The sequence below is a fragment of the Oncorhynchus mykiss genome, chromosome 10 (genome assembly GCF_057628025.1).
Source record: "Oncorhynchus mykiss isolate SJ-2025 chromosome 10, ASM5762802v1, whole genome shotgun sequence".
NCBI lineage: Eukaryota > Metazoa > Chordata > Actinopteri > Salmoniformes > Salmonidae > Oncorhynchus > Oncorhynchus mykiss.
In genome coordinates this window covers 254,034-263,179 of record NC_143031.1, presented here as the reverse complement: position 1 = coordinate 263,179, position 9,146 = coordinate 254,034, and the positions used below count along the sequence as shown (strand labels likewise).

General features: G+C 39.6%; 1 protein-coding gene across 4 annotated transcripts in view; it reads left to right on the top strand.

Moving 5' to 3' along the window:
• Positions 1-3,143: 3,143 nt before the first annotated feature.
• The window catches only part of LOC110533228 (baculoviral IAP repeat containing 2), an 86,451-nt gene continuing 80,448 nt past the window's right edge, over positions 3,144-9,146 (top strand). The window contains exon 1 of one of the 4 annotated variants that reach the window (XM_036989432.2): positions 3,144-3,292. The gene's annotated coding sequence lies outside the window, so the exon portion shown is untranslated. The remainder of the gene's footprint in view (positions 3,293-9,146) is intronic. The other 3 variants (XM_090188739.1, XM_090188735.1, XM_090188736.1) reach the window with 3 other exon arrangements.

Below are 9,146 nucleotides of genomic sequence, written 5' to 3'. Positions count from 1 at the left end.
TCCAGTTCTTGAGTACCCCCAACAGCCCAACTCCAGTCCTCCAGTATCCCCAACAGCCCAACTCCAGTTCTTGAGTATCCCCAACAGCTCAACTCCAGTTCTTGAGTACCCCCAACAGCCCAACTCCAGTCCTCCAGTATCCCCAGCAGCCCAACTCCAGTCCTCCAGTATCCCCAACAGCCCAACTCCAGTTCTTGACTACCCTCAACAGCCCAACTCCAGTCTTCCAGTATCCCCAACAGCCCAACTCCAGTCCTCCAGTATCCCCAACAGCCCAACTCCAGTTCTTGACTACCCCCAACAGCCCAACTCCAGTCCTCCAGTATCCCCAACAGCCCAACTCCAGTTCTTGAGTATCCCCAACAGCTCAACTCCAGTTCTTGAGTACCCCCAACAGCCCAACTCCAGTCCTCCAGTATCCCCAACAGCCCAACTCCAGTCCTCCAGTATCCCCAACAGCCAAACTCCAGTCCTCCAGTGTCCCCAACAGCCCAACTCCAGTCCTCCAGTATCCCCAACAGCCCAACTCCAGTCCTCCAGTACCCCCAACAGCCCAACTCCAGTCCTCCAGTATACCCAACAGCCCAACTCCAGTATCACCAACAGCCCAACTCCAGTTCTTGAGTACCCCCAACAGCCAGATTGACCAAAGCAGAGCATATAACAACCATCTAGTATAACTGAGGGATGTCTCCTGTCATATCCACAGCATATAACAACCATCTAGTATAACTGAGGGTTGTCTCCTGTCATATCTGGAAAATGACAGACTAGTAGAATCTGATGCTGCTGCAGCGTTGCTCATCTTCACAGTGGGAATCTGATGCTGCTGCAGCACTGCTCATCTTCACAGTGGGAATCTGATGCTGCTGCAGCATTGCTCATCTTCACAGTGGGAATCTGATGCTGCTGCAGCATTGCTCATCTTCACAGTGGGAATCTGGTGCTGCTGCAGCGTTGCTCATCTTCACAGTGGGAATCTGATACTGCTGCAGCGTTGCTCATCTTCACAGTGGGAATCTGATACTGCTGCAGCGTTGCTCATCTTCACAGTTGGAATCTGATGCTGCTGCAGCGTTGCTCATCTTCACAGTGGGAATCTGATACTGCTGCAGCGTTGCTCATCTTCACAGTTGGAATCTGATGCTGCTGCAGCGTTGCTCATCTTCACAGTGGGAATCTGATGCTGCTGCAGCGTTGCTCATCTTCACAGTGGGAATCTGATGCTGCTGCAGCGTTGCTCACCTTCACAGTGGGAATCTGGTCGACATGGGTGTCTTGATAGAGGTCAGCTGGTGAACCTACAGCAGTACATAAACAAATGAAAAGCACTCCTGATATTAGAATAGCACTTCTTTAGGTCACCTATACCATTGGGGCTCTTAATTGTTTGGTTGTGTTAAATTCATTCAGGTGTTTTAGTGTCATATAAAGATGAAATGTATTGTTGGGCTGGAGCAATCAATAGACAACACAGCAGGTTGTCCTATCCCATTGAGGCCTTTGTCCTATTCTGTAATGTCCATACATTTTCCCTCTTATGAATAAAGTGCTCAACAAATGATCATTGGATTATCATATGATATATAATAACCACTGGAGTTTTTTTGGGACAAGATTGTCCTCCAGGCTGTATGGACGTCACACTACCATTTGCGTCTCCCTTTTTCATGGTCATGGCTAGAAGGGATACAGTTTTTGTCAAATTGAGGTAATATTCTAGATTACATAGTTGCATTCAAGACAAGGTGTTTTTTCTGATATGTTGTTAGTAGAGTAAGTGTAAGCTACCCTCGTATTAAAAATATATTTAGCTAATGTCTCGTCATATAACGCATATAACGTGTTGTAGAATTGCATCAAATGTTTATCAAACGCCACATGTTTCCTGTGCAAAGGAATGAAACGTCTCTGATATAGCCTATAAACCTATGCCACTACGTGCTTATTAATAGCCTAAAATATGACTATCCAATCTACTCATCACATTAGGAATAGTAGCTAGGTTTACATTAGTCTGCAAATGCGATGATAGAGGCATGCAATCATTTGTTATATGCCTTTTTATGGTGACAAAAAAATGTCTACCCCAAAACTCACTCGACTAGACTATAAACTATCTAGCTAATTTAGTGTTGTTAACACCTGGTAAGCATAACAGCTAAACTCGAAATCGATCAGACTTGATTCAGCAGTGATGAAATGATCGTAGCAGACCCTGTACTGACAGCTGTCTGGGTTCAGGTCTTAACGGGCAAAAAGGTTTCTGCACTTTTCCGACAGTTCTTCAGTCTTATCTCGGTGTTTCATGATAGCTGGGAATCTTTAAACATGTGTTTTCTCCGTTGTCTTTCTTCCCTTGTTAGAGCACACATTGAATGACAGTGGTGAAGAATCAACTCGTTTTCGGCACTGTTATCATACAGTTTGGGGAAGCAACTCTGCTGCTGTCGGAAGAATTAATGCGCTGGTCTTCCAACATGGCGGCCAGGAGGCGTCGTGTGTTAACTGCGATCACTCGATAGTTAATGTTCTATGTTTGAGCTGCTTTTGAAAGCTAAAGTCGAATTGAAAACATTATTGACATTGTTAAATTCCATTTTCATAATGGCAAGCTAGGAATGATGGTTTGGTTAGATAAACTAGCGAGTCTGTTTGGTTACCACGGCCCCTACTGTAGCTATCTATCCAACTTAAACCCATTTCGAGTGGTACATGAACACATTTCTAGCGGATGTTGAACCCATTTCTAGCAGATGTTGAACCCATTTCTAGTGGATGTTGAACCCATTTCGAGTGGTAAATGTGTTAAATTATAGCCATGGTATGTAAGGGCTAATCAACCAGGGGCTGCGTCCCATGACGCAGTAGCGGAGCGACTTTCCGCGGTGTTGATTTCTTTTCCATAGAGCCCCGAGTTGATTATCCCTTTTTTTTAGTGTTGGTATGAAATGGTCTATGTCATTGACATGGGATGGATATCTTCTCACATTAATGATTATTTCATCATAGATAAGAAAAGACAGTGGAATGTCTAAACTATCATCAGATCGACCCGAACGGAAGTGGCAGCTGCGGTGTATTAGTTACGGAAACGTAAACGTCACCACAGAAGCGAACAGAGCAAAACGAGAGTTTCTATTGGACAAATTCAGGAAGGTCCATCCCTGTTTCGTATCCTGAATGTTATGCCACATAATTGGCGTAATGAAAACGCCCCTGAATAGCCAACAGTAGACATACAGTAGGGGATTTTTCCAGACCAGACTCGGCAGGGCAGACGTCTCTAAGGGTGAGTTGTAGCCTGGTAGAACAGGGCCTTTACGGTTGTATCGTTAGGCATACGACACAAGGGTTCTCCTTCTCTCGCTGACCTCTGTCTTGTTGTAATGTTTTCTAGCTACACGTTCACGTAGGTGTCCGCTATGGATGACAACAGATGACGCAATTTACAGACACCATCTAACTAGCAACATTCGTTTTATTAAATGTGTCACCATCTCAGACAACTTTTTTTTTTAAATGCACCACATTTAAAAGGTCTAATTCCAGCAGCCCAGGAAGTTCATCACGTAAATAAAATCGTTGCATAACGCAATATGGCCATACTACTGTTTTTTATGACTTGCGCCGTATCCTCTGCCATTTTGAGCCTAGCGGTTTGAGTTACGTAGTTTACGTTAACTGACTAACTAGCTGCCATTTCAGAAAAGTCAACATGATAGTGTGCATGTTGGCAACTTAACCCAACGGAGGTAACACTGTATATAAACGATAATTGAACATTTTCGCTGTGCATGTGTCCTTGTTTAGGACTGATCCATTTCCTCCTATTCAAAATCAAGAAGTGTTATTTATTTCACTTTTTAAATTGATTTTTTATTTACAAATCAATACAAAAAGTACATGGGGAACACAAGTGTGTGTGTGTGTATAAAGAATATACAAAGGACATTTTGGCTCGGGGGTAAAATATCACATTGCACAAGGACCTCATACACACGTTTATAATTTTAACAGCTTTTTTTAGTTGCCAGAGTATTTAATTGTCTTAAAATAAATATTATTTTTGCAAGTTAATAAAAAGTGGTGTTTTGTTTGTAAATGTATATTTGTGAAACGAAATTTGGGCAAAATAATAATATAATCAATTACATAATTGTTTCAACTTATTTCATTCGTAGGTAAAGAATCCAAGTAGTGCATCTCTCCACAATAGTGTAAAATATTAATAAATGTGTTCAAATATAAATCTACTAATGTCTTGCCACAGATTCCTTATATGAATACAATGCCCAAAAAATGCAACACTGTTTCTGGGTGGTCATTTCAAAAGGTACAATTTGAATATATGTTATTTTTTTCTTCTTTTTCATATAGTGATTGGCAGGATAATATTTGTGAATAATTTTAAAATAAACATCCTTAATTTTGTTAACAAGTAGGTATGTGTGTAGCAACATCCAAACATTTTTCCAACAGATATTATCAATAAAAGTGTTCCAATAAGGCATGACATAAGGTATAATTAGATACAACATCCTGTTGAAACAAGGTTCCTATAGCTCTAAAACAATTGCAACATCTTTAAGGTGTTACAGGGATCTTGTAAAATGATAAGAATACCTTATAATGAAGTAAAATACCCTCTGCATTCACCAATAGGATATTATTTTAGAACCAATATTCTAAAAACGAAGAGGTATTTTTATACAATATGTCACGATTATTCCATATATAATATCTGTGTGGAGAAAAATTATGCTTATAAATTAAGGACTATTACAAGAGAACCTGCCAATGAAAAAAAGAGTTTCACTGGAACTTTGTCAATATTATTATTGCAAAACAATATGAAGTTGTTGAGAAGACATGATGAGGAATACAGTTCCACATAGAAGTGGGTCTGCTTAGGAATTGTTTTATCCAATTGATCTTGTAAGTATTTAAGGTAGTAAAGTCCAGAAAATTCAGCCCACCATTCTCATAAGTGTTCATTACAACAGTTTTTCTACTGTAATGGGTACGGTTTCTCCACAGAAAGACCAGATGCTTTTCAACTATCTCCTTGCTTATTTTACCTTCAAGATATAAAGATAGAGCGGCATATGCTAGTCTAGAGATACTCTCAGCCTTGGTTATTAGGACTCTAGACTTCTGATCCTTTGTAATGGTTATACCTAAATATGTAAGTTCTTCTTTCACAGGAATAACATAATGTGAGGGTGTCACACAATCTTTGACAGCCATGATTTCGATATGGCAATCTGACTAGTGTCTTTCAAAAAACATGTAGTAATGTCAGCCAGCTGGCTTATTATAATTTATTTACCGGCTAATATCTTGTACAGGACTTTTTTTTAAATAGAATTTGTAAGAAGTTGGGGGATTAATAAAAATAGACACGTGAGATAGGACAACCTTGCCTAATTACTCTCTTCAACTCAAATCTAAGTGAGGGGCCATGTTTTAGTTTGATAGAGCTGTTACCATTCGTATTGAGAGTTTTTAATTGCCTTACAGAAAAAATCCCCGAAGTCAAATGTCTCAAGGGAGTTGAAGAGGAACTGATGCTCCACTGTGTCAAATGCTTAATAAAAATAATACGAAGCTATCCTCTGTTATCAGGTCTGAGTAGTCAATAAAAATAATATGAAGCTATCCTCTGTTATCAGGTCTGAGTAGTCAAGTATGTCTAGTACTAGTCTTTTATTGTTAGAAATATGTCTGTTCCTCATTAAGCCAGACTGTGTTTCATCAATAATTGTATCCAGTAGGAAGTTTACATACACTTAGGTGTATGTACAAATTTCTTTTAAAAAAAACTATAGTTTTGGCAAGTCGGTTAGGACATCTACTTTGTGCCTGACAAGTATTTTTTCCAACAATTGTATACAGACAGATTGTTTCACTTATGGTTCACTGTGGGTCAAAAGTTTACCTACACTAAGTTGACTGTGCTTTTAAACAGCTTGGAAAATTCCAGAAAATGATGTCATGGCTTTTGAAGCTTCTGATAGGCTAATTGACATAATTTGAGTCAATTGGAGCTGTAACTGTGGATGTATTTCAAGGCCGACCTTCAAACTCAGTGCCTCTTTGCTTGACATCATGGGAAAATCTAAATAAATCAGCCAAGACCTCAGGAAAAAAAATTGTAGACCTCCACAAGTCTGGTTCATCCTTGGGAGCAATTTCCAAACGCCTTAAGGTATCAAGTTCAGCTGTACAAACAATAGTACGCAAGAATGAACACCATGGGACCACGCAGTCATCATACCACTCAGGAAGGCGATGTGTTGTGTCTCCAAGAGATGAACATACCTTGGTGCGAAAAGTGCAAATCAATCCCAGAACAACAGCAAAGGACCCTGTGAAGATACTAGAGGTCGACCGATTTAATCGGAATGGCCGATTCATTAGGGCCGATTTCAAGTTTTCATAACAATCAGAAATCGGTATTTTTGGACGCCGATATCCGATAATTAAAAAAACATATATAGTCAGTTAAGAACACATTCTTATTTTCAATGACAGCCTAGGAACTGTGGGTTAACTGCCTTGTTCAGGGGCAGAACGACAGATTTTTACCTTGTCAGCTCAGGGGTTCCAATCTTGCACACCGCACAGTTAACTAGTCCAACGCTCTAACCATTGCACTCCACGAGTAGCCTGCCTGTTACGCAAATGCAGTAGAAGCCAAGGTAAATTGCTAGATAGCATTAAACTTATCTTATAATTAAACAATCAATCATAATCACTAGTTATAACTACTAATCCAGTTTAGCAGGCAATATTAACCAGGTGAAATTGTGTCATTTCTCTTGCGTTCATTGCACGCAGAGTCAGGGTATATGCAACAGTTTGGGCTGCCTGACTCATTGTGAACTAATTTGACCGAATTTTACGTAATTATGACATACATTGAAGGTTGTGCAATGTCACAAGAATATTTAGACTTAGGGATGCCACCCATTAGATAAAATACCGAACGGTTCCGTATTTCACTGAAATAATAAACGTTTTGTTTTTGAAATGATAGTTTCCGGATTCGATCGTATTTCTGTGTGTTATTATGTTATAATTAAGTCTGATTTGATAGAGCAGTCTGACTGAGCAGCAGCAGGCCCGTAATCATTCATTCAAACAGCACTTTCGTGCGTTTTGCCAGCAGCTCTTCGCAAGCACAGCACTGTTTATGACTTCAAGCCTATCAGCCTAATGGCTGGTGTAACCAATGTGAAATGGCTAGCTAGTTAGCTGGGTGTGCGCTAATACTGTTTCAAACGTCACTCGCTTTTAGATTTGGAGTAGTTATTCCCCTTGCGCTGCAAGGGCCGCGGCTTTTGTGGAGCGATGTGTAACGATGCTTCGAGTGTGGCTGTTGTCGATGTGTTCCTGGTTCGAGCCCAGGTAGGGGCGAGGAGAGGGACGGAAGCTATACTGTTACACTGGCAATACTATAGTGCCTATAAGAATATCCAATAGTCAAAGGTAAATGAAATACAAATGGTATAGAGATAAATAGTCCTATAAATACTTTATTAACTACAACCTAAAACCTCTTACCTTGGAATATTGAAGTCTCATGTTAAAAGGAACCACCAACGTTCATATGTTATCATGTTCTGAGCAAGGAACTTAAACGTTAGCTTTTTTACATGGCACATATTTTACATGGCACACATTTTTACATGGCAAATATTACTATCTTCTCCAACACTTTTGTTTTTGCATTATTTAAATCAAATTGAACATTTTTCATTATTTATTTGAGGCTAAATTGATTTTATTGATGTTTTATATTAAGTTAAAGTGTTAATTCAGTATTGTTGTAATTGCCATTATTAGAAAGAAATAAAAATCGGCCGATTAATCGGTATCGGCTTTTTTGGTCCTCCAATAATCGGTATCGGCGTTGAAAAATCATAATCTGTCGACCTCTAGAAGATACTGGAAGAAACGGGTGCAAAAGTATCTATATCCACAGTTAAACAAGTCTTATATCAACATAACCTGAAAGGCCGCTCAGCAAGGAAGAAGCCACTGCTCCAAAACTGCCATAAAAAAGCCAGACTACGGTTTGCAACTGCACATGGGGACAGAGATTGTAATTTTTGGAGAAATGTCTTCTGGTCTGATGAAACAAAAATAGAACTGTTTGGCCATAATGACCATCGTTATGTTTGGAGGAAAAAGGGGGAGGCTTGCAAGCTGTAGAACACCATCACAACGTGAAGCACAGGGGTGACAGCATCATGTTGTGGGTGTGCTTTGCTGCAGGAGGGACTGGTGCACTTCACAAAATAGGTGGCATCATGAGGATGCAAAATTATGTAGATATATTGAAGCAACCTCTCAAGACATCAGTCAGGAAGTTAAAGCTTGGTCGCAAATGGGTCTTCTAAATGGACAATGACCCCAAGCATACTTCCAAAGTTGTGTCAAAATGGCTCAAGGACAACAAAGTCAAGGTATTGGAGTGGCCATCACAAAGGCCTGACATCAATTCTATAGAAAATTTGTGGGCAGAACTTAAAAAGTGTGTGTGAGCAAGGAGGCCTAGAAACCTGACATAGTTACACCAGCTCTGTCAGGAGGAATGGGCCAAAATTCACCCAACTTATTGTGGGAAGCTTGTGGAAGGCTACCTGAAACGTTTGACCCAAGTTAAACAATTTAAAGGCAATGCTACCAAATACTAATTGAGTGTATGTAAACTTCTGACCAACTCGGAATGCGATGGAAGAAATAAAAGCTGAAATAAATAATTCTCTCTACTATTATTCTGACATTTCACATTCTTAAAATAAAGAGGTGATCCTAACTGACCTAAGATGGAAATTTTACTAGGATAAATGTCAGTAATTGTGAAAACAACTAGTTTAAATGTATTTGGCAAAGATGTAACTTCCAACTTCTACTGTATACATTATCCAGTCCGAGTGTAGAATATTACCACCAAAGGTATGTTTCATTGTAATGACCCTAGCGGAGCGTTCAGAGCCATGGGAAAGACATATCGTTGCCTCACTGTGACCTCCAGAAGTTGGCATCAGCAGAAATGGAGTGGGACTCTTAAAAAAAAAAAATAATAATAATTATATATATATATATATATATATATATATATATCAACTTAAAGT